This window comes from Stenella coeruleoalba, assembly GCF_951394435.1.
Source record: "Stenella coeruleoalba genome assembly, chromosome: 5".
NCBI lineage: Eukaryota > Metazoa > Chordata > Mammalia > Artiodactyla > Delphinidae > Stenella > Stenella coeruleoalba.
Window position 1 is genome coordinate 142394009 of NC_137150.1, and position 24133 is coordinate 142418141.

A 24133-nucleotide genomic window follows, 5' to 3' on the forward strand; every position below is an offset into this window, starting at 1 on the left:
CAGTGGGACTGGGGTCTGGACAGTGTCCCCTGGCCCCGCAGGTGGCGTGGGGCTCGGGCCCGAAGGGGAGCCCCGGGTGTCCGGACACCCTGTTCACGCACAGCTTGCTCTCAGTCTCCACCGCGGCGAGATTAGGTCTCCAAGCTCACACTTGCTTCTTGAGTCACCAACTTTCAGTTAAATGTCTTCTCCACTCGTGATGGCAGGTTTCTGACACAAGCCGATTTGAAGGAGACGTTGTCATCCTGTCCTGTGGGTCTGAGGGCCCAGGCTCCAGCCGGGCAGGCCCAGGGGTGCCAGGCGTCTGCGAGGGTGGTGGTCCCCAGGTGAGGGGCGCAGGCAAGGGCCTCGGTTTCCAGGGTCCTGGGGGCGGCTTGTCACTTCTGCTTCAGGTTTTTAAAGTTGGCCTGTGCTTTGAGTTTTCTGTAGCTTTTTGGTCAGTTGCTCTTCCTAGGAATTTGTCCTGTTAGCTCTGTTTTCAAGTTGATTGCTCCAAAGCTGCTCATATTCCCTCTTAAAAATGTCCACAGCGTTTGCTTATACCTCCTCCTCCTGCTCCTGATGCGGTCCATGCCATCTCTCTCTCTGTCTTGATTCTCTTGCCAGAACTCTGCCACTTGTGCTGATCCGTTCAAAACACCACCTTTGTGGTTTTCTGTATGCTTTTTATTCCATGAATTTCTACTTTCTAAGTTATTTCCTTCCTTCCTTTTGATTTACTTTCTGTTTTTCTAACTTACGTTTTAGGTCATTTGTTTTCAGCCTTCTGACATTTTCTACCACACACTTAAGTATGACCTTTGATCCCTTTAAGGACTTTTAGCTGCAGCCTATAAGTTGTGATATGACACATTTTTGTCACTCTTCCATTCAATAGATTTTCCAGTATCTAATTGATTTATTTTTTGATTGTTGATAACTGTTTTGAATTTCTAAGCATAATGGAATTTTTCCAAATATCTTTTTGTTGCCTTTTTTTTGTTTTTTTTGCATCAGTACATTTTGGTCAAAGCATATACTCTGATGCTGATGCCTGTCTTCTGAAATTTGTTAAGACTTGTTTTATGGCCCAGCATACGGTCAAATTTTGGAAATGCTCTGTGCGTCTTTGAACAGACTGTATTCTGCAGTTGGTGAGATTAGTTTTGGTAGGTTCGTTATCATGCTGTTTAAGCTGTCTATGTTAGGCCTTGGCAAACTGTAGCGCATGGGCCAAATCTGGCTCGCCACTTGCTCCTAGAAATAAATTCTTATGAGATCACGTCCACACGCATTGGCTTATGTATTGTCTATGACTGTTTTGCACTGTGACTTGGTTGAGTAGTTTCAGTAGAGACCGTTTGGCTGGAAAAATCTAAAATATTTACTATTTGGCCCCTTCCAGAAAATGTTCGCCAGCTCTTGTATCCTCGTTGACTTCTTGTATCTATCTGTTTTATCAAATACAGAGAGAGGTCCGTTAGACTCCCTAGTTATCACTGTGTATTTGCCTATTAATTCTTGCATTTCTATCAATCTTTGAATTTTAAAAAATTAATTAATTAATTAATTTTCGGCTGTGTTGGGGCTTCATTGCGGTGCGCGGGCTTCTCATTGCGGTGGCTTCTCTTTGTTGCGGAGCACGGGCTCCAGGCACACGGGCTCAGTAGTTGTGGCTCGCGGGCTCTAGACGCAGGCTCAGTAGCTGTGGCACACGCGCTTAGTTGCTCCGTGGCATGTGGAATCCCAGACCAGGGATCGAACCCATGTCCCCTGCGTTGGCAGGCGGATTCTTAACCACTGCACCACCAGGGAGGTCCATCATTTCTATTAATTTTTGCTTTATATGTTTGGGACTGTGTTATACTAATGACACCAGTTTTAAAATTGCGGCATCTTTTTTATGAATGAAGTGTCTGTCATGTGAAGTGATTGGCCATCTCTTCCAGTGTTTTTTGCCTGTACGTCTGCTTTATCTGAAATTCATGTAGCTGAACCTTTGGGTAGTCCTTGCCTTGTATACTCTTTCTATTCTTTTATTTTTAACCCTTTCGTATTTTTATGTCTTAGATGTACGTCATAAACAGCATATAATGGAAGTGTTTTTTTAACTGAAGTTTGATCATCTCTTTAAAATATTCTGACAATTAAAATTTTTTTAAACTGGAGTCTTTGTTTGGTTTACTTTAAATGTAATGACATAGATTTGAGTTTAAATCTACCATCTTATATTTTACTGACTGTTTTATCTGTGCTATGTTTATTTTTTCTTTCCTTCTCCTTTCTTGCTTTTTATTGAATTGATGATGGATCCTTTCTTTTTTCTTTGTTTCTTCCTTTTTTTTTTTTTTTGACCACTACCACTAGGAAGTTATAGACTCTTTCTGTTCCTTTGATGGTTTTCCCAGAAATTACAACATTCTTACTATCAAACGTCTAAAATTAACTAGTACTTTACCTTTCAGGGGGGATCCAAGGACTGAGATCACCCCTAACTTTCCCTTCCGCCTCATGTGTTATTGTGTATTTAATGTTTTTAACCTCACAAACCTTTGTTGCTATATCCTTAGTATTACTTCTGTTTTTGACTTGTAGATATATCTGCCACTTTCTTTGCTCTTTATTCTTTTCTCATCTTTGACTTTCCATCTGAGATCACTTCTTCCTGCTTGAAGTGTACGTGCATTAGAAATTCCTTTAGTTAGATTCTGATGGTGGCAAGCCTTCCCCACTTTTGTTTAGTTTTCCCTGCTCCTTCAGAGACGCATTTGCTGGTTGTAGAATCTGGGTTGCCAGTCGGGTCCTTTTATCACATTGATGACAGCCTGTGCTGGCCATCGACATCCTTCACACGCGAGCAAATCATTGTCAGGCTGTCTCTCCTTTGCAGGTAATCCGCCTTTTTTCTCTGGCTTCTGAGATCCAAATTAAAAGCCTTTGTGCTTCAAGAAAGTGAAAAGACAACCCACAGGATGGGAGAAACTATTTGCAAATCACACATCTGACAAGGGGCTGGTACCAGAATGTAGAAAGAGTTCTGACAGGGCTGAGCGGTCAGTGCCTGAGTGCCAGTATGGAACGTCTCAGGAAGGGGCAACAATGGGGGAGGCCCTGCCACCTGCCGCTGGTTCTGAGCTGCGCCCTCCTGCCTCGTGCTGTCGCCCCCGCCCGGACCCCCCTCCATCCACCCGCGTGCAGGAGAGTCGCTGGTCCTCTTTCCAGATGTTGCAGGCATCTCCATTCTGTGCAGCTGCAGCCTCTGCCTCTGACGTGCTGATCAGCGCTTCTCAGCTGAGGTGCAGCGGTCACGTCCGCTAGCGCTGCCCACTGTGGACGAGTGAGAAATGGAGTGAAAATGCAAGATCCCAACGTCCGCATCTAGCCACGATGGGATGAAAGGGACCAGACCGCACATCCCACCTTAAACAAAGGAAAACACACAGAAGTGTGTGAGGCTACCGACCTCACACCTGCACAGCAGGGGCACCGGACGGCGACCCCACGAGAGGGTGTGAGTGGGGCACCCCTCTCCCAGCTTATCACCTGCAGCGGCCAGCCGAGCACAGGGAGGGCAGGTGGAGACAGAGGCTGGCGTTCAGGGACTCCGTGAAGGCTGGAACTTGTGGGAATCCTGGAGAGGATAGGACTGCGTGACTCAGGAGTTCTAGAGAGCTGAGAACGGTACCCCCCGACTCGTTCTTAGACTGTGGTGATCTGCGCACGTGTGTGGGACGCCACCAAGGTCGGGGGAGCCTGGAAAGGGGTAGCTAGAACCGTTCCCTCAGTTCACACGGGCTGTGCATGAAGTTGTGTTCTCACCAGCCAGGTGGAGAGACCTCACAGCTCAGAGGATGTCGGGGAGGCGCCTCAGAGGCCATCGCCTCCCCCGCAGATGCGAGCCTGCTCAGGACCCACAGAAACAAAGCTTGGGAAGGGCAAACAACTCTGAGAAAGTTAATGACACTCCCAGACAAAGCCTGACAATACTTGAGGGACCACAAGCTCATCCCCCGACGCGCCATGTCCACAGTGTCCAGGAGCCAAGCAGAAATTCCTTGTCATGCAAACAGGTGGGGAAACATAACCCGGAAGTCGAGAAAAATCAACTAGAAACAGGTCCAGGTGGACCCACAGCTATCCACATGGCAGGATACGCACAGAAGGATGCTGAAAACGCCCGTTCCAAATGTGTTCCACGTGTCCCACGGCACAGAGAAAATATGCACAGGACGAGGAGAAAACAGAAGATGTAAAAAAGACCCAAAGCTCCTAGAGAGGAGAATGCGCTGGGCGGGGTTCACGGGGGCTCAGACACTCAGACCCAACATGTATCCTCAGTATTCTTGAAGACATATCACTAGAAACGTTCTAAAATGAAACACAGGAAAAGGACAGGGAGAAAAAAAAAACAGCATCAGTGGAACCATATAAAGAGGGATAACAAACATGAAATTGAATTCCAGAAAAGAGATGTGTGTGATGGAAAATATTTGAAAAAAAATAATGGCTACAATTTTGCAAATTTGATGAAAACTGACTTTCAAGAAGATCAGTAAATCCCAGGCAGAAGAATCATGAAGAGAACTACACCCATGTACATCAGAATCAAATTTCTGGAAATCTTAAAGGCAGAAGATCTTAAAAGCAGCCAGAGGCAAAAGCCTACACTGTACAGAGGAAACAGAGGTGAAGTCACAGTGGACTTCCTGTCAGAAGTGGTGCAATTCAGAAGATTATGGAAGGGCATCTTCAAGATACAGAAGGAAAAAAAGCTTCAGCCTACAATTCCTTAGCTAACAGAGTCTCTTTCCAAAGCGAAAGCCAAATAAAGACTTTTTTAGACATTTAAAAGCTGAAAAAAATTATCACCAGCTGACTTGAACTCCAGAAAATATAGAGGAAGTCCTCTGGGGACAAGGAAAGTGACACCAGACAGGAATTTGGATCTGAAGGAATAAAAAGCAGCAGAAGTGCAGGAAAATGTAAAAGACTTTTGTCCTCTCATTTTAAAAAGTCCTTTAGGGCTTTCCTGGTGGCGCAGTGGTTGGGAGTCCGCCTGCGGATGCAGGGGACGCGGGTTCGTGCCCTGGTCTGGGAGGATCCCACATGCCGCGGAGCGGCTGGACCCGTGAGCCATGGCCGCTGAGCCTGCGTGTCCGGAGCCTGTGCTCCGCAATGGGAGAGGCCACGACAGTGAGGGGCCCGCGTACCGCAAAAAAAAAAAAAAAAAGTCCTTTAAAAGATAATTTACTGTTTAAAATAAAAGTACTAACAATGTTGCATAGAGTTTATAAGTAGAAGTAAGAGGTGTGGCAGTAATACAGCCAAAAATCTGGAAGCGGGGAAGTGGAAACTAGTAAAACTCTTGAAATACATGTGAAGCATTGTAATATTCATTGGAAAGTAGACAGTGATATACTGAAGATATACCTTGTAAATTCTAGGGCAACCATTAAAAAAACAACAAAGTGGTATAGCTAACAAGCTAATAATGGAAATAAAATGGAATCTTAAAAAAATCCCTAATCCAGAAGAAGACAGAAAAAAGAGGAAATGAAACAAACAAATCCAGATAGGACAGATAGAACGATAATAGATTTAATCCCAACCATATCAATAATCACATCAAATACGGACGGCCTGAGAACTCCAATTAAAAGGCAGCTTGTCAGAGTGTCAGAGCAGATAGAAAAGATTAGGTAAACGTGCTTTCCACATTAAATATAAAGACAGAGACAGGTTAAAAGTAAAGGGTTGGAGAGATAGATACCATGCCAACATGAATCACAGGATAGCCCAAGGGGATATATTAAAATCAGACACGTTATATTTCAGGACAAGAAATATTGCCAGGGAAGAGAATGTCTCCTCATAGTGATAAAAGGGGTCGGGTCATCAAGAGAACGTAATATATTGCATATATGTGCACTTAACAAGAGCTTCAAAATACATACTGCAAAAACTGATAGAACTGAAAGGAGAATTAGACAAACCCACAATCACAGTGGGAGATTTCAACACTCCTCTTTCAATAACTGACAGAACAAATAGAAAATCAGTACAGATAGAGAAGACTTGAACAACACCATCAATCAGCTTGACTTGACTGGTGTTGATGGAACACCCATCCAGCAACAGCAGGGCACATCTTCTTTGCAAGTACACACGGAGCTTTCACCAAGGTAGACCAAATTCTGGCCCATGAAAATAACCTCAGTAATTGAAACCATACAAAGTATTTTCTGTGATCAACAGGGAATTAAACTAGAAGTCAGTAATTGAAAGATATCTGGAAAAATCCTCAAATATTTGAAAACTCAATAAAGACACTTTTAAATAGTCCATGGTCAAAGGAAAAGTCACGAGGGAAGTTTGATAACATTATGAACTGAGTGGAAGTTAAAACATAAGGTACCAGAATGTGTGGAATGCAGGGAAAATAGTGCTTAGGCATCTATAGCATTAAATGATCATATTAGAACATAAAGCAGTCCTCAAATCAATGATTTAAGCTTCAACCTTAAGAAAAAGTAAACAAAGGAAAGAAATAACAAAGAGCAAAAATCAATGAGATAGAAAACAAACAGTAGAAAAATATCAATGAAACCGAAAGTTGGTTCTTTGAAAGAATCATTAAAATTGGTAAACCTCTGGTTAGACTGATCAGAAAAAAAAAGAGAGAAGAAAAACTCCCAAAATCAGAACTGAGAGGGGAAGAGTCACTAGAGATCCTGAGGGAATATTCTGCAACGCTCCATGCCAGGAGATGTGACAACACAGGTGAGAGGGACATATTCCTGGAGCAAAAGAAATCACTAAAACGTATTCAAGTCAAAATAGATAACCCAAATAACCCTGAATCTATCAAAAAAATGCAATTTGTATATAAAAACCTTCTAACAAAGAAAACTCTTGGCCCAGATGACATCGTTGATGAATTCTTTCAAACATTTAAGGAAGAAATAGTACCAGTTCTACACAAAGTCCTCCAGTAATTAGAGGAGGAGGGAACACTTAGCTCATTTTATGAGGCCAGCATCGCCCTGGTACCCAAACCACACAGGTATGGACCGATACCATCATGAACAAATCCTGCCTGAATTAGACATGTTTAGCAAATCAAACCCAGCAATATGTAAAAAGTCTAGTGCACCATAACCAAGTGAGATTTATCCCAGGAATGCAAAGTTGGTTTGACATTCAAAATCAGTCATTATAATTCACTTTATTAACAGACAAAAAAGAAAACCATATGACTATCTCAGTGGTGCAAAAAAAAAAAAGGCATTTACTACTCATTTGTGGTAAAAAAAAAAAAAAATCTCTCAGCAAACTAGAAGTCGATGGCCTCAGTCTAATAAAGGGCATCTATGAAAAACCTACAGCTAACATCCTACATAATGGTGAAAGACTGAAGCTTTCCTTCTATATTGAGAGCGAGGCAAGGACATCTGCTCTTATTCACCACTCTTATTCAACATTATACTAGAAGAATAAGGCAAGAAAAAGAAAGAAAAGACATGCAGAAGGGGAAGAAAGAAGTAAAAATGTCTTTACTCACAGATGGCATGATGGCCTATGTGGAAAATCCTAAGAAATGCACAAAGTTACTAGAACCAGTAGGTGAGTTCGGTGAATTTACAGGACTCAAGGCCATTATAACAAAATTAATTTTATTTCTACATACTAGCACCGAATAGTTAAAAGCTGTAACAAAACACCATTTACAGTAGCATCAAAAATATGAAATTCTTAGGGATAAATATAACAAAATAGTGCCGAGAGAAATTAAAGCAGACCTAAATGAATGGGGAGCTATACCATGTTAATGGACCACAGGACCCAATGTTACTAAAATGTCAATTCTACCAAAACTGTTAAATAGATTCAGTGCAATCACAATCAAAATCCTGGCAAGGCTTTTTGTAGAAACTTACAAGCTTATTCTAAAATTTACATTGGAAATCTAAGGACCTAGGAGAGCTCCAATAATTTTTGAAGAGGCAAAGAAAAGAGTGCCTGGCTTTAAGACTTCCTCTGCTTCTGTGGTAATCTAGACGTTGTGGAACGGCAAAAAGATATACATGCAGATCATTGGAACGGAGTAGATTCCAGAAACTGACCCACACGTTTATAGTAAATTGATTTCCAACAAAAGTTTCAACATAATTCAATGGGGAAGTGATAGTATTTTCAACAGCTGGTGCCAGGACTATTGGACAGCTATGTGCAAAAACAGTGAACCTTCGCCCAACTTCATCCCATATTAAAAAATTAACTCAGAATGGTCTGGTCGCCCAGACCTAAATACGAAAGCTAAAGCTATAAGGTTTATAGAAGAAAAAAAATGTTGTATTTGCATGCAGTGTAATATCATTCAGCCTTAAAAGCAAAGTTATGACACATGCTACGACATGAATGAACCTTGAGGACATTATGTTCAGTGAAGTAAGCCAGACATAAAAGGACAACTACTGTGTGATCCACTTACACGAGGTCCCTGGAGGAGTCAGATTCGTAGGGACAGACAGCAGGACAACAGTGGGGGCCGGGGCCCGGGGAGGGGACGGGAGGGAGTGTTTCATGGGGACGGAGTTTCAGTTTGGGAAGATGGAAGGTTCTGTGGATGGACAGTGGTGATGGCTCCCCAACAGTGTGAATGGACTCAGCCCCACTGAACTGTGGCCACTGTAAAATGGTTTAAATGGGGATTTGTGTGTGTATTTTACCACAGTTCAAAACAAACAAAAACAAGGACTAAAATTAGCCGGTCGGCCTGGGTTTGGCTTTATCAATGGCAGACTGGGCTGGCCTGGCGGGAGCCCCTCCTGCAGGCTTAGTGGGTTTGGGAGGGAGGAGAGTGCAGGCGAGGTCGGCACGGTGGCTGTCCTGGGAACGGGAGCCTCAGCGCCCAGAGGGGCCGGGAGGCCTGGAGGCTGTTCTGCGTCTCGTCCATCCATCCAGGAGGTGGCCTACCTTCCGCTGTTCCTGCGAGCCTGCAGGCGAGGTTGAAATTGCTTCGCGGTCCGTCCTGGGGTGTGGTCTCTGCATCTCTGCGGTTTGTTCATTTATGGGCCATCTGTTGGGCCTCCTTATCAGGCGGGGGGAAGTAACAGCACTTGGAAAGGCCTGATAGGCTGTGTCCCTGGTGTTTGCTTAAGTTAGTAGACCATTCAGGTCATCGGGACCTGAATCAAGTTCATTCATAACTGTCTGCTTCCCTGATGTGCAGTCTTTTTGATTTTAAAGTAACTGCGCGTAGTTTATTCACGGAGTATTTTTCCAGTCCTGCCTAACTACATTTCTGTTTGTCTTTAACTCTCAGGCCTTCAAGTTGGAAGCCTCTGAGGACGATTGCTCACCCCACTGACCCCGCTGACCCTGGGCCACGGTGAGTCAGGAGAGGGGGGCACCTGACGCTTGAGCCGCGTGCGTGTGTGCGTGCGTGTGTGTGTATGTGCGTGCGTGCTCCCTGGAGCAGCCCTGGAGTGGGTCCTGCCCCAGTGGTCTGGACCTGGCTCTGTCGGCAGACACAGAAGTCTATCGCCTTGAGAGCCGGACTCGCTGATCCAGCTTCAGTGACATTGAAGGGACCGAGCAGGGCACAGCCGGACCTTAACACATTGTTGGATTTTCTTAAAGGGGTATACACTTTAAAGTTTTCTTACAGACAAAGGATATTTATTATAATCAGAATACAAATGAAAAAGTCCCGGTAACGCGGTTCCCCTTCTGTTTCTTCCTGGAGGGATGAGTGAAGCGGCCAAGCTAAAACTGCTGCTGGGTGGAGGGCATCTCGGGAAGTGAAGAATGGGCGTCCCCCTAGCAGAGCTGGACCCAGCTTTTGTTAGCAGACCTGGAAGTCCGTGAGTCTTTTGGAGATGGACATAGCTGTCCAGCCTAGTCGTCCAGGGCTGGACTGTGACCCGGAGGTCAGGGAGCATGTTTGCCATCAGGATGTTCTGCTCCTGTAGGTAGCTCCTCTGGGAAGCCCAGTGGTAATCGGCAGCTGTGGCAGAGATCCCTGGTCAGTTGGCCTTGGTTCCTCCGAGGCTGAGGACAGAACCTGGCCGCAGAGTGACCGCCAGTGACCCGGCCCTCTCCCGTGCTCCTGTGTCCTGGCTTCGGGCCATCCAGGACCTGCCTTTCAGGCTCCAAGCTGACCTCACCTTCTGCGCGCAGACACGTTCTCGGGGATCTGCCGCGTTAGGTGACTGAGTGACGGGTTCCTTTTGTATTAATCCAGCCTTGACCAGAAGGCCTCCCCCTGCCATTTCTTCTTTGGACCCAGGAGACATCTGTCACTTCAAGTGCTTTCTGCAGAGAGCGAATCCAGCCATTAGGTTTGGAAGTTTACAAGTCTCACTGCGGGATCCCAACTCTGGGTGGGCACAGGCAGTTTCCCCTCATGTGTAATAGTTACACGGTGTTCTGATAGCGACTGGCCTAGCGGGTTAAGAACAAGCTCTGGGGATGTGAATAGGATGAACGCAAGCCAGTGTCAGTCGCATACTTTTTATTTATAGTCATGACTTACTGAAAATAATGTTGCTTAAATATATGACTGGAGCGCTGCAGTTAAAACTACTTTGTTTAGTGTCTCTTTATAATTAAGTATTTTATTATGAGCGCTTATTGGATAACTGGAAATATAAATATGACTACATGGCAGCTGTCAGCTACCGCGTTCTCTGAGCACCTCATCTCCCGACATTCTGAATCAACAAAGGTTTATTTGCTTTTTTTGCTCATTATTGATTGAGTACACAGCTTGTGGTTTTAGCTGTTAAATTGTTGCAAGCTTCTGTTCTGTGCAAAAGAATATCAAACTACATCGTATCCTAAAGTTGAGCTCTCCATGTATTCCTTTCCTTTTATCATGTGGCCGTGGGTGAACTATACTTGGGGCTAAAAGGATTCTCTCCCTCATAACTGCCGCTGCCCAGGATGTGGCCTGCGAGGGCCGCGGGGACTGTGGGTGGCACCAAGAGCCTTCTGATGTGTGAAGCATGTCGCGTCGTACGCGGCAGGAATGTGTCGTCAACACTGGTTTGTTTCTGGAGGAGAGTGACCGGGGGCCCTGGTCATCAACCAGACCTCTCCCAGAAAGACGGGATTGCGGGAGGTTGGAGATGGAAATCAGTTTGCTCTCCCTCTTTTGTGGGGACGGGACCTCCAAGTTCTTTAGCAGTTGAGGGCTGGGAAAAGGGATGGGGAGAAGAGTGGCAAGTTGGAGACGTGCTTTTCAGCCCCGGGACAGTCAGATTTATAAGCAAGCATCCAGCAAGATTAACTCAACATTTACAAAAATAAATGACTTTTCAGTTACGCGTGTACGACTGACCATATTTTAGAGGCAGGAAAGATATAACCCCGCCGCCCAAGCTAGTAATCATCAGTATTGAAATTTAAAGCAAATCACTCGTTTGTGACTTGAACTGGCACCTCTCAAAAGATGTCCAAATGTCTAATAAACATCTGAAAAGATGTGCAACTTAATTAGTCGTCAGAGAAATGGAAGTTACAAGCCACAGTGTGGTTTGATGAGTGAAAGGATGAGCTGAGTGGACCAGGGTGGGGGCAGCGGGGCTCATCCATCACTCTTTTTTTTTTTTAACGTTTATTTTATTTTTTAAAATTTATTTATTTTACTTTTGGCTGCTTTGGGTCTTCATTGCTGCGCGCGGGCTTTCTCTGGTTGCGGCGAGCGGGGGCTACTCTTCGTTGCAGTGCGCGGGCTTCTCATTGTGGTGGCTTCTCTTGTTGGGAGCGCAGGCTCTAGGCGCACGGGCTTCAGTAGTTGTGGCGCACGGGCTCCGTAGTTGTGGCTCATGGGCTCTAGAGTGCAGGCTCAGTAGTTATGGCTTGCGGGCTTAGTTGTTCCGCAGCATGTGGGATCTTCCTGGACCGGGGCTCTAACCCGTGTCTCCTGCACTGGCAGGTGGATTCTTAACCACTGCGCCACCAGGGAAGCCCCTCATCCATCACTCTTGTCATTGCTATTATGCACGTCGGCTCTGAGCTGAGCACTTAAAAATCCCTCCCTGTTCAGTTCTCTTCCTATAGTGCGGAACAAATGTTACTTGTGTTTTTCTGATGAGGACGCAGGCTCAGGATGAGTCCTTTGCCTGTGCTCACGAGTGGTCCCCTGGGGTTCAGCGCTCTGCTGTGCCCTGAGGGCAGGTGTGTGTGGTCCTGTCCCTGCCGGCGCCTGACACCCTGGTGGACACTTGCGCTGGTCGTCAGGTCCTGTGCCAGCCCTGCAGGATGTGCGGCTGCTGCCCGGGAGGGAGAGGCTGGGGGAGAAGCTGGGAGAGTGCTAGGACTTCGGCTGCGCGGACCCTTGGGCTCTGGGACCTGAGAACGCCCGCCTCCAGCGTGGCCTCAAGGCAACACGCTTAGTGGCTGGCTCTGTGGCCCCCTCACTGACGAACGGTAGAACAAGCAAAACATCTCTCCTACAGCTTATTGCAATTTTGGCTCCCACGAGTTTTCCATTCACTTTTCTTACAAGTTTAAGATGACTGGAAGGTTTTCCTTAGTCTTTCTTAGGTACTGATGCTGAAACAGTGCCTTTCCCTCCCCCGCTGTGGCCCACGTGGACTGCAGACTCAGAACTCAGTCCAGGGGGTGGGGGACGGGGGGCAGGGGGAGGGGCTGCGAGGGCGGTCGAGGTGGGAGGCCCCCGTGTGCAGCCCCCTGCATGGCCGCGTTTGAGGACGGGTTCTCTTTGCTCTAAAGGTGACACGAGGGGCTGAGCAAAGGGCTCAGACTCTGACGGGCCAAGTTGTGTCTGGAGGAGCCCGGTATCCTGCAGGGTAAGCTTTTTCCCTTGAGAAACAGTCTTAACAGTGTTCAACATAGTTGTTTAGACTTCGTCACCACTGGAGAGACAGAAGGTTGGAGCTTTACAAACCAGCAGGTAATTTTTTGTTAATATTTAAATTTTAATTTAAGAAGTGATACGTGCTTATAAAAATTAAACACAGAACCAAATCTAATAAGTAATCAAAATTCCACTCTTTACTCCACCCCAAATCCCACCCTTTTTCCTGGAGGGAAGCACGAAAAATGGCTTGTGGTTTATCCTTTCGGAGCTTGTCAAAACACACTTAAGAACACACGGGCACAGAGTTTCTAAAAATGTGTCTATGTGTCATGATATCCATCTGTGCGACTTAGTTTTAACTTGCTTGAGGGTCTTTTACTACACATAGATCTCCCTCATTTAAAAAGACTCAGCTTCCTCTTTGATGCATGTTCTAAGGAGCACGGCCGTATGTACGCACACGTACACACACACGCACACGCTTCCTCTTTGATGCATGTTCTAAGGAGCACGGCCGTATATACGTACACGTACACACACACGCACACGCTTTACAAGAAGTCTGGGTGGTAGTGTCAGAGCACATTTACCTGCTTATCAGTTTCTTAGACTTGAGATGTGTTTGTGCGTCTCAGAAAGCGTCATAAGTAGCACACTCATTCTTGTGTTGAGGGGCTGGGGGGAGGGGTTGGGTGAGTGCAGTGGGGACGGTCCTCTGGGAGGGTGACAAGGGGCCTCCAGGCTCTGCAGTATCTGAGCGGCCCTGCCCAGCCCAGCTGCCTGACCTGCTGGAAGGTGGACTTTGCCCCCTGCCCGTGTGGAGTCTCTGGCTGGTGCTGTTTGTAAGCTGGAGGGGTGGGCGTGGGTAGGCTCTGCAGGGACAGTGGCCTGGGCCGGATTCCGTTTCCACCGAGGAGTGTCTGTTTTCTGGAACATTCCAGGCCGCGTTCCTGTCGTTGGTAGACGTGTAAAGGGTTGTGTGCACACGTGGTTACATGCGCTTTATCGCCTGGTCACCAGTGTTCGGTAGCAAAGCCGGGTCCTTCGAGTATCTGAAGTGCAAGCACAGCAGAAGCAGAAACGGGCCGGGGCCTCCGTCTGGCTCTGCTTGGCCACGAGGCCACCGTGTCCCACAGACGCCGTCCGCCTGGCTGTTCCTTCTCTCTCGGTGAATAGAACCGACAGTGGGAGAATACGCCTGAGCCAGGCGCCGTGCCTGAGCGCCAGGACGCTTGCCGCCGGCTGGCCGGCTCTGCTCCACGGGGCCGGAGCGAGACGCGCGGGGATGGGCGTCCGGGGAAGCGCCTTCTGGAACTGCGAGTTCCTGCTGCCGCCTCGCGCACTTGGCTCTGGCCTTGACTGAGGTTGTTTCACACGGGCTTGTGTGTGAATTGAATTTAGGAAGCGTGTCCATGGAAACATGGGAACCCCAGGACCGAGGCAGGCGAGGGACAGTCCAGCTTGCACAGCCCAGCGCAGATGCTGGAGAGAGGGCTGGCCCATGAGCGCCCGTCGGGTCGCACACGTGTGGCCCCTTCTCGGGTCTAGGGCTGCTGTGCTGTCTTCCTGGTTCCCCCAGCGACGTGAGCTTCTCTCGGGGGAGCTGCTGGCTGGGAGCAGACCCGGGAGGAGGGAGGCCCTGCCCGGCTGCCCAGCTGCCGGAACCCTTGCTGCCCCCTTGCTATCGCCAATAACCTGCCTCAAGAACTTCCTGGATTTTCTGTGTAGACAGTCATATCACCCACAAGTGACGAAAGCTGGTTTCCTTCTTTTTAACCCTGATTTCTCTTCTTTCTTTTTCTTTTTTTTTTTTTTTGGCGGCACGCGGGCCTCTCACTGCTGTGGCCTCTCCCGTTGCGGAGCACAGGCTCTGGACGCGCAGGCTCAGCGGCCATGGCTCACGGGCCCAGCCGCTCCGCACATGTGGGATCCTCCCGGACCGGGTCATGAACCCGTGTCCCCTGCATCGGCAGGTGGACTCTCAACCACTGCGCCACCAGGGAGGCCCTCTCTTATTTCTTTCCTTGTCTTATCACCATGGCTGCAGTGAGCTTTCTGGGGAGTAGGGGCCTTGAGGCCGGACGTCCTTAAACAGTTGTGGGAGGTGCTGAGCAACTTAAGCTGCTTTTCCTGAAGCTCATGAAATAATCGTGTTGTTTTTCTTCTTTTGTCTGTTGACAATCACTAGACGAATTGATTTTCTATGGTAGACCATTCCTGCGTCCTGGCATAAACCAGATTTGGTCACGATGTTTTGTTTTTAACTATGTGACCGGAATCGGTTTGCTAAGGTACACTTATTGAGAATGTCCGGTCTGTGTTCACGCATCTGATTGGCCTGTTAAGCAACGGGCGTCTTGTCTTTTTCCTGATGTTTGCTGGATGCCTGTCGTGTTTCTCCATTAAGTAAACGCTGATTTGGAGTCTTAGACGTTATCACCTCACGGAGAAGTATATGGTGAGCGTCTCGTCTTAGGGGGAAGCATAGAATGAGTGTATGTAATAATTTTAAATTGCTCCTACTTTAATGAGTGTTCTCATCAGGGAGTGAGGTTAGATTTTGTTAAATTATCTGCCCAGAATTCTTTTTAAAGAAATATGATGGATTTTATTAATAGATTTCCTCCTGTCGAACCATCCTTGCATTCATGGAGCAGACCCCACTTGGTCATGGTGCATTAGCTTTTTAATGTGCTATTAGAGTCTGTGTGCTAATTTTAAAGGAATTTTTGTATTTATATCCATAAGTAAAGAGCAGTGGGTCTGAAACTTTTGGTCTCTTTACACTCTTAAAAAATTATTGAGGACCCTAAGAAGCTTTTGTTTTTGTGTTATATCTACTGTGGTTCTCAGCTGGGGTGATCCTTCCCCCACCCAAGGGGACATTTGGCAACACCAGGAGATGCTTTTGGTTGACACAACTGGTGTGCTGGGGTGTCTCTACTGGCATCCAGTGGGTAGAAGTCAGGGACGCTGCCGAATATCCTACAGTGCACAGGACTGTCCCCTGACAGAAGAGCATCTGGTCCCAAATGTCAATAGTGCCGCAGCTGAGAAACCCTGCTCTTGATAGGTAATCATTTAGAAATCAACACAGAACACTAAAAATTTTTATTTAATAATTCATTTAAAAGAGCAGCAATAGGGCTTCCCTGGTGGCGTAGTGGTTGAGAGTCCGCCTGCTGATGCAGGGGACACGGGCTCGTGCCCCGGTCCGGGAAGATCCCACATGCCGCGGAGCGGCTAGGCCCGTGAGCCATGGCCGCTGAGCCTGCACGTCCGGAGCCTGTGCTCCGCAACGGGAGAGGCCACAGCAGTGAGAGGCCCGCGTACTGCAAAAAAAAAAAAAAGAGCAGCAATAAACCCATTACATGTTAACATAAATAGCAATTTTTAATGAAGAAGAACTATATTTTCCAAAACTGAAAAAAAATGTAATGAGGAGAGGGCCATTATTTTATACTTCTACAATGTAATTAATCTCTCAGGCATCTGACCTAATAGGAGACCCCTGAAATACCTGCTTCTGCATTCAGACTGTTTTACTGTGTTGTTTGGTGGAGCTATGGATGAAAATTCTGCTTCACCAAGTATGTGCTGGGAAAACAGATGACTCTCAGACTCCCCCCACCCCGCCCCGGGGTCCTCATATCACACTTGAGAACTGTTGATTTGGACAAGTCCCCCTCTTTCTGCTTTCACTCTCGCATTGTGGATTCAGCATCCCGCTTCCTTCATAAAAAGGCATTTGGAAATTTCCTTCCTTCTCTGTGTTCTGGAGAATGTTAGGTTGTGTCAAGATAATCTGTTCTTATAGGACTGAGTCATCTGGGTTTGGTATCTTTTCTTAGAGGTAACTCTGACAGACAACTCTTCTAATTCTATAAAACTAGGTCTGTTCAGACTTTCTATCTTTTCTGGGGTCACTGTTTCCGTAAATTTTTTTCTCTTAGAAAATTATCCATGTCAACCAAGTTTTCAGCTTTATTTGCATAGAGATGTACAGTTACTTCCGTGATTTTTAAAAAACTTTATTTTTTGATGTTTTTCTCTTTTCTTATTTTATGTATTTTTATTGCCCTAGGGGGTGTATGTTTTATTAATTTTTTTGAACACGAGTTTTTAAAGATTTAACTATTATATGCTTTTTTTTCTAACGCATTGTTGCTTTTACCTCATTAATTCCTTCAGTTACTTTTGTAATTCTGAGTTTCTCAATTGGAGGCTTAACTCTCTTATTTTCATGCTCTCATTTCTAAAGATGTAAAGTATTTAATGTGATAAATTTTCCTCCAAGCACTGCTTTAGTTTTCGTTACGTTTTCTAGAAATTCTGCAGTTTGGGTTTCTACTTCCCCTGGAGAGGAGCGTCTAAGAGGAAAATATTCATGTTTGGGGCAGACGGTGGGGTGGGAAAGGCCTTTTCTGTCTCCTGATTTCTAGGCAATATTGTCTGTGTTTTAATTACTGTTTGGGATTTGTTGAAAACTTCTTTGTTGCTTAATTTATGGGCACTGTTCATGAATGTTTCTATGAGCAATTGGGAGAAAGTGTGTCTTCCCTTATCAAGTGCAGGATTGGCTGCCTGTCCCAAAGATCCCCTTCATACATCTTGCTGCTGCGTCGTCTGTGGTCTCTCTTAGTTCCTGGCCACTGTTCTGTCTTGGATTAAAAGAGATGTACTAACACCTATTATTAGCATGCTTTGATTTGTTTCTATGGCATCCCTGTAATTTCTGCTTTATGAAAATTAAAGCTGCCTTATTTGGTACATAGATATTAAACTTACATCTTCCTTGAGAATTTTAGTTTCTAGAATGATCCGTAGTCCTGCTTTGTCTCATTAATTTCCCGTGCCTGATACTCTATTCTCTGATATCAAGATCTTGGACCCTGTTTTTTGGGCATTTCCCAGTATGTATTTATTCATTCTTTTCGACCCTGATGAATTGTTTGGGTTGAGGTTTTCTCTTGCACCTGGCAGAGCTGAATTTTTTTTCACAAGCCAGTTTGAAAATAGTTCCCTTTTGGTAGCTGAACTCAGCCCATTCGTACTGACTGATATGACCCATGTGTTCGGGTTAGTGCTGTCCCTATTTTGTGCATTTCAAGGGTAAACACAGGCAGCGCGGTGCCCGCACGTGAACGCACTCACTGGTCCCGTATGTGGGGTCTGTTCTCAGCCTTTCTGGTGTGCTGTTTTGTGTTTGGAAGTGCTGACCCGATAGAGGGGAAAGTACGTTTGGCCGCAGTGGTCACCTAATACGAGGAGCTTTATGTCAGATCCTGGGTCCCCTCCTTCTGGATAATGTCTGTTGTTTCTCTACTAGGAGTGACAGTAAGATGCCCTGACACCTCCCCTCCCCGCGGCGTTCCCCTGCCTGGCACCTGCTCCCGACGCCCCTGCACGCGGGCTCCCCGTCGGTGTACCTGCTTCTGCCCGCCCCCCTCCCTCCCCGGCCTGCCCTGCTTGGTTGCCATCCTGTCGGGTCTGCCGTCTCCACCTGGTCTTCTCTCTCCCCTGGAACACGCCAGAGCTCCTTCCGGTGGCCAGGGTGTGTCCTCCGGCCGCGTGGTGGGCACCGGTTCAGAACCGCTTGTCCCCGTGTGCCAGCCCCCTTCATGGCTTAGGGCCTCTCCGCTTCGAGTCTGCTTCTCCCTCTTGCTGTGCCACACCAGCGTTCTTCCCGTAGGTGTTTGTCTGCGCGTCTTTCCTTTGCCTTCGGTTTCTGTCTTTCTGTGACACCGCGTCTTAGCTTTGTGTGTCTCCTGTAAGTCTAGCAGACAGCTGGAGTTTCAGACTGCTCTCTACACGTGTCGTGATCAAATGATATACTTGTTCATCACTGGTAATGAAGGGCTTTCTACGTCACTGTCATCACGTCATCATTATTCACCATCCTTTCCCTTTGCTTTCCTGCCTGTTCTTGAATTTAGCCTGTTAAATCTGTTCATTTGCTCCTCTCCGTGGAGTGGTACCCTTCTGACGCTAGGATGCCTGGAGACCGAGATAAAGGGCATCCGTGTCTCTACTTTCTTCCCAAATAGCGTGAAGACCTGAGAACCAGGATCTGGGCTCACGATGTTTTCACAGCCTCATTTCTGGGCACGTACAGCACCGTGCCGGGCGCTTGCACCTCTGCTCCCTCAGAGTCCCTGCCGTGGCCGGACAGGCTCTGGGCGTCGTCTGCAGACGAGGGACCGAGGGACCGGGAGCTCGGGGAAGTGATGCTGGAGCAGACGGCAGGACACATGGGCCCCGACTGTGTCCCTCCCTGCCCACTTCTCCTTTCCACCCCTGCCCTCCCCAGATGCTCGCCCTGCCTTTTTTTTTTTTTTTTTTTTTGTTGCAGTATGCGGACCTCTCACTGTTGTGGCCTCTCCCGTTGCAGAGCGCAGGCTCAGCGGCCATGGCTCACGGGCCCAGCCGCTCCGCGGCATGTGGGATCTTCCCGGACCGGGGCACGAACCCGCGTCCCCTGCATCGGCAGGCGGACTCTCAACCACTGCGCCACCAGGGAAGCCCCGGGCCTGCCTTTATATCCTGTTCGTTCTCTATCCCACATGCCCATACAGTTCTGATTGCAGCAGCCCAGCGGGTGCTGAAGTCCACGACCAACCGTGACCACCACATTCACCCTCGCCCGCACCCCCGAGCGTGGGGGCCCTTCCCAGGGCAGCTTCCCCCACCGGCTCATTCTTCTGTGGGCGTGTGTGTGTCCCCCTGTGGGAGGGTGGGGCTCAGGGCTGCCCGTCCCATCCTGGCTCTGTGATGCCAGGAACTTGGCTTTATCAGGGCTTTATCAGGGACCTCGGAGCAGCTCTGCTGTTTGGCCCCCAGCCCACAGCTTGTTTTCAGTTGACGGTTGTGCTTCTGTTAATCAGTAACCAGCTCCCGGCTGTTGGTTCTCTGAGGAGAGTCTCCAGGGGGTCATGCTTGTGACCCCTGACCTCTGGAGTCTGGGGATGGGCCGGTGGGTGTCTGGGGAGGTAGGCGTGTCCACAGCCACTCCGCAGGACGGGTGTGGTGGAGAACATTCCAGGAGCGCAGGGGGACGTCGCAGGAGACCAGCGGTAGGTGCAAATGTCAGGAGAGTCCTTTATGATTTCTCTGTATGTTGATGCTGTTTTTGTGAAGGTTTAACAAACACTTGATAGATTGTTGTGAGGATGCAGGCTTCTCTATTTGGGGTAAATGCTGTCTAGTGAAAACGATTTCCCCTTTAGTAAAAGAAAATCCTCACACCCGGGATCTGGGTGTGGGGAGCGAAAACTTGAGGAAGGAGGGAGTTCTGGTGGCTGGTACCAGCAGGACGTGGGGGACATGGGACATCCATTTGGGTGTTTTTTCCCTGCTCTAGGTACCTCGTGTTGGACGTGCTAGAAAAATACCTCAACCGGCAAGCAACGCGTGTTGTCTTTCACAGTAGCCGTGTTGCTCATAAAGGACCTGCGGTTTAATGCTTTGCAGTAAAGACAGACTCTGATCTGGGGTTTCCGGGGCCGCGGGGAGGGTCTGTTGCTCTTTGGGTTTGGAGCCTTGGTGTCCACTGTGGTTTGGCAGTGAGGAGAGGACCCGGTCACCATGACCACACACCTGCCCAGGCCCCTAGGCGGGCGGCCCCTGCAGGAGGTCAGGTGCCCAGGTGGGGGAGGGAGGCGCAGCGCCAAGCCTGCGGCGCGGCGCGGCCATCACAGATCACGTCCAGCAATCGCTAACTGTAGTGGAGGCCACGTGCCGCGTGCCGCGTGCCGCTTGGGGTCGGGGCGGGCGAACGCCTGCAGGCCTCGCTGCTTGTGGAGGCCCCGGGCCCCGGGGAGGCAGCACGGATCGACGTGAGATGCGCGCGAAGCCCCACCTGCGGGCCATCTGTTCCTTGTCGATTTGTAGGGCCCTTCTCGGTTCCCAGGGCGACGTTCCACTGGGCGGTGGCGCCGACGTGACGGTGCAGACAGACACCAAAATGCCGGGTGACAGGTGCTACAAGGAGCCTAGCTGGGGGTGTGGCAGAGTGACGGTGGGGTGGACGCTGCGGGGGAACAGACAGCCCCTCCCGGGGGGGTGGGGGGGCAGGAGGTAAAGGGCCCTAGCAGGAGCGCGCTGGAGCGGGGACAGACGGGCTGAGGGACGGCAGGACGGACACAGCACAGCTGGTGAGGGGGGCAGGGGAGTACGGACAGCGGGCCCAGCAGCCAGGCCGGGGGGTTGCTCTCGGTTCAGTGGGGCCCCCGGCAGAGGCCCGGCACCGTCATGGTCTTACCGGACGGCGGGGGGGCGCGCGTGAAGGTCGGGAGACGGGCAGAGAGCAGCCCGGCTTGCGGGGTGGGGTGCGTGCATGGTGGACGTGTGGGCGGGAGGGGCGCCTTGGCCGAGGGCGGGGCGGGGGGCAGGTGTGTGGAGTGTCGCCCCCCCCCCCACACCGTGCGGCGTGGCCACACCGGGACGGAGCCACGTGCCGCCGGGAGATGCTGCTTCTGCCGGTGCTCCGCGCCGGGCCCGCCTGGCAGGACGTCTGTCCAGTGTCTTCCGCCACTTCGCAGGGTAGCCATTTTCCAGGAGCTGCGCGTACCCTTGACCTTTGGGCTGAATTAGGTGGAAAGCGGGCGGCCTTTCCCCGTTTCTCTGTCCCCCCCCCCTCACTGCTCTCCATGCCTTGGCGGCGCTACACTGCTGACCTGTACTTCTTCTTTCAGTGTGGGGGGCTGGTCAGGCCCCAGCTTTCAGTCTCCAAAAGGAAGAAGGAGGAGACGCCAGCCACGGTCTCTTCCCGGATGGCCCCCCGCCTCCTCGGGGGCGGGCCCAGCGGCCGTGGGCAGCAGCTCCCTCTGCCCTGGGCCCTGCAGCGGCTGCCCCAGGCCGCGTTCCTGGCCGCTCCTGCTCTCCTGGCTCGTAGGGCACAGAGTTTGGGTCACTGGTGAAAAGCGCCCCTCCCTGGACCCAGGCAGGAAGCAGGATCCTCCCTCCCGGCCTCCTTGCAGCTCCTTCCTGGCCAACTGGGCGGGGCTGAGGGCAGGATAAAAGCCACCTCCTGGGACTCCGGTGCCTACCCTGCTCCAGAGGCAAGGTCCTGCAGGCCGTCGCCCGGAGCCCAGAGGTGAGGGCGGGGCTGGTGAGCCGCTCCCCAGCAGAGCCTTCCTCCTTCCGGCTTGTGGGGAGAGAGGATGGGAGTTCAGGGCCGCGCATCTCAGGCCCGCGGTCTCCAAGTCTGCACCCTCTGAGGGCTCCCCTCTTCCTAGGCTCCGGCTGCAGAAGAGTGGGGTGGGGTTAGTTGTTTATCCAGGGACCCCCTCCCCACCTTGGCTGGCCTCGAAATTTGAAAATTTGCTCTTTTTTAACATATGGAAGGTCCCACAGTTTGTCTGTCCTAAGCCTGAGCTTCAGGAGACGGGCAAGGGCCGGGGACATTAGAGTTCTTGTTTTGATACGTCCTGTGTGCCCGACTGCAGTGCCTCCCACTCGATGCTGGAATCCGTCAGACTGTCACAGCAGATTAATTTCTGGGTCTGTAGTGCCTCCCTGGTCAGGGTGGTCGAGAGCTTTCTTCTGCCACAAGTGTCATGTGAGTAACAGGAACGACAGAGCCCGACGGTCCAACGTGGCATCCCGCGGCCCACACGCGGATGCTGAGCCCTTGAGAGCCGAGGGGCCGCGAGAATTGAAAACATACGCGGACTTCAGAGACCCAGACGAAGGGGTGACACACAACATCTCATTATTGCCTTTTTAATGTTGACTGCATGTTAAAACGATGATATCTTGGCTATATTGGGTTAAATAAAAGACATCATTAAAGTGAATTTCACCTTTTAAACGTGGAAGTAGAACATATAAATTACACGTGGGGCTCACGGTGTCTCCCGTGAGCCCGCTTTGCCTGCGCCGGACTCTGAGTCTGCTGAGAGAGAAGGGGGGCCGATCGGCTGTCACTCCTGCTTCCGCCGGCTGAATGGCCGTTTCTCCGGCCATTAATGCGTCCCTACGATGAAATACTCTGCAGCTGACTTTACAAGAATGAAATCGGTGATGCTGATGCTAACGCTACTGGGCCCTGGACCTGTCCCTCATCCAAGTACTTTGCACAGTTCGCTCATTTCATCTTGTCTTCCCCACTGTACAGATGAGGAAATGGAGGCTCAGAGAGGTGCCTAACTTTCTCAGGGTCACACAACTCGTTGGTGGCGAGGCCAGGGTTCGAACCCCGGTAGTGCTCTCTGTGGTCTCCACTACTTGTGCAGAAGAGGAGAGGTTTGTACTGACCCGAAAGACTCTTCTGCTATAGTGCTTAGTCCATTCAGGCTGCTATGACAGACTCCCATAGACTGGGGGCTGATGAGAACAGACCTTTATTCTCACAGTTCTAGAGCCTGGAAGTTCAAGATCAAGGTACTGGGACTTCCCTGGCGGCGCAGTGGTTAAGAATCCGCCTGCTAATGCAGGGGGCACGGGTTTGATCCCTGGTCCGGGAAGATCCCACATGCCACAGCTACTGAGCCTGCGCTCTAGAGCCCGCGAGCCACAACTACTGAGCTCACAAGCCACAACCACTGAAGCCCGCGCGCCTACAGCCCGTGCTTCGCAACAAGAGAAACCACCGCAATGAGAAGCCCGCGCACCGCAACAAACAGTAGCCTCCGCTCGCCGCAACTGGAGAAAGCCCGCGCGCAGCAACGAAGACCCAATGCGGCCATAAATAAATAAATAAAAATTTAAACAAATAAATAAATATAAAGACATAATTTAAAAAAATAGAAAGATCAAGGTGCTGGCAGATTCGGTGTCTGGTGAGAACCCACTTCCTAGTTCACAGCCGGCCATCTTGGCACTGGGTCCTCACATGGTAGAAGGGGCAGGGAGCTCTCTGGGGTCACTTTTATAAGGGACTCCACCCTCGTGACCTAATCACCTCCCAAAGACCCCACCTCAAATGGCACCCCACTGGAAATGACTGGGATTTCAACGATGAATCCGGGGGGGAGACGAAACCATTCAGTCCATAGCACAGAGCATGGAGGGAGAAAGACAAGTTACAGAGGCCACAGTATCACAGAGTGTGACTGTTTGAAATCACCACATTTGAAAACTACAAGCGTCAGAAGAAGAGACACCAGACTCCACAGCCGTCGGGCTGGGGGTGGGACGGAGCCGCGGCAGACACTTCCCTTCTTACTGTGCACTTCTGCATGCTTTCACATTTTTACAGCCAAAAATTTATTACTCCCTACTCATTTACAGAATCTTGTTAATTTGCAAAATCTTTTAAAAAACAGAGTTCAGAAGTTGGGGTGTTGTCTACTGGAAACATTTCACTGGAGCTGGAGAACTGGG

At 49.3% G+C, this 24133-nt stretch overlaps 1 protein-coding gene across 4 annotated transcripts in view; it reads left to right on the top strand.

The window, feature by feature from the left end:
* The window catches only part of AGPAT3 (1-acylglycerol-3-phosphate O-acyltransferase 3), a 107693-nt gene that overhangs the window by 18652 nt on the left and 64908 nt on the right, over positions 1 to 24133 (top strand). For all 4 annotated transcript variants that reach the window (XM_079923197.1, XM_079923198.1, XM_079923196.1 and 1 more), the window contains exon 2: positions 9305 to 9370. The gene's annotated coding sequence lies outside the window, so the exon portion shown is untranslated. The remainder of the gene's footprint in view (positions 1 to 9304; positions 9371 to 24133) is intronic.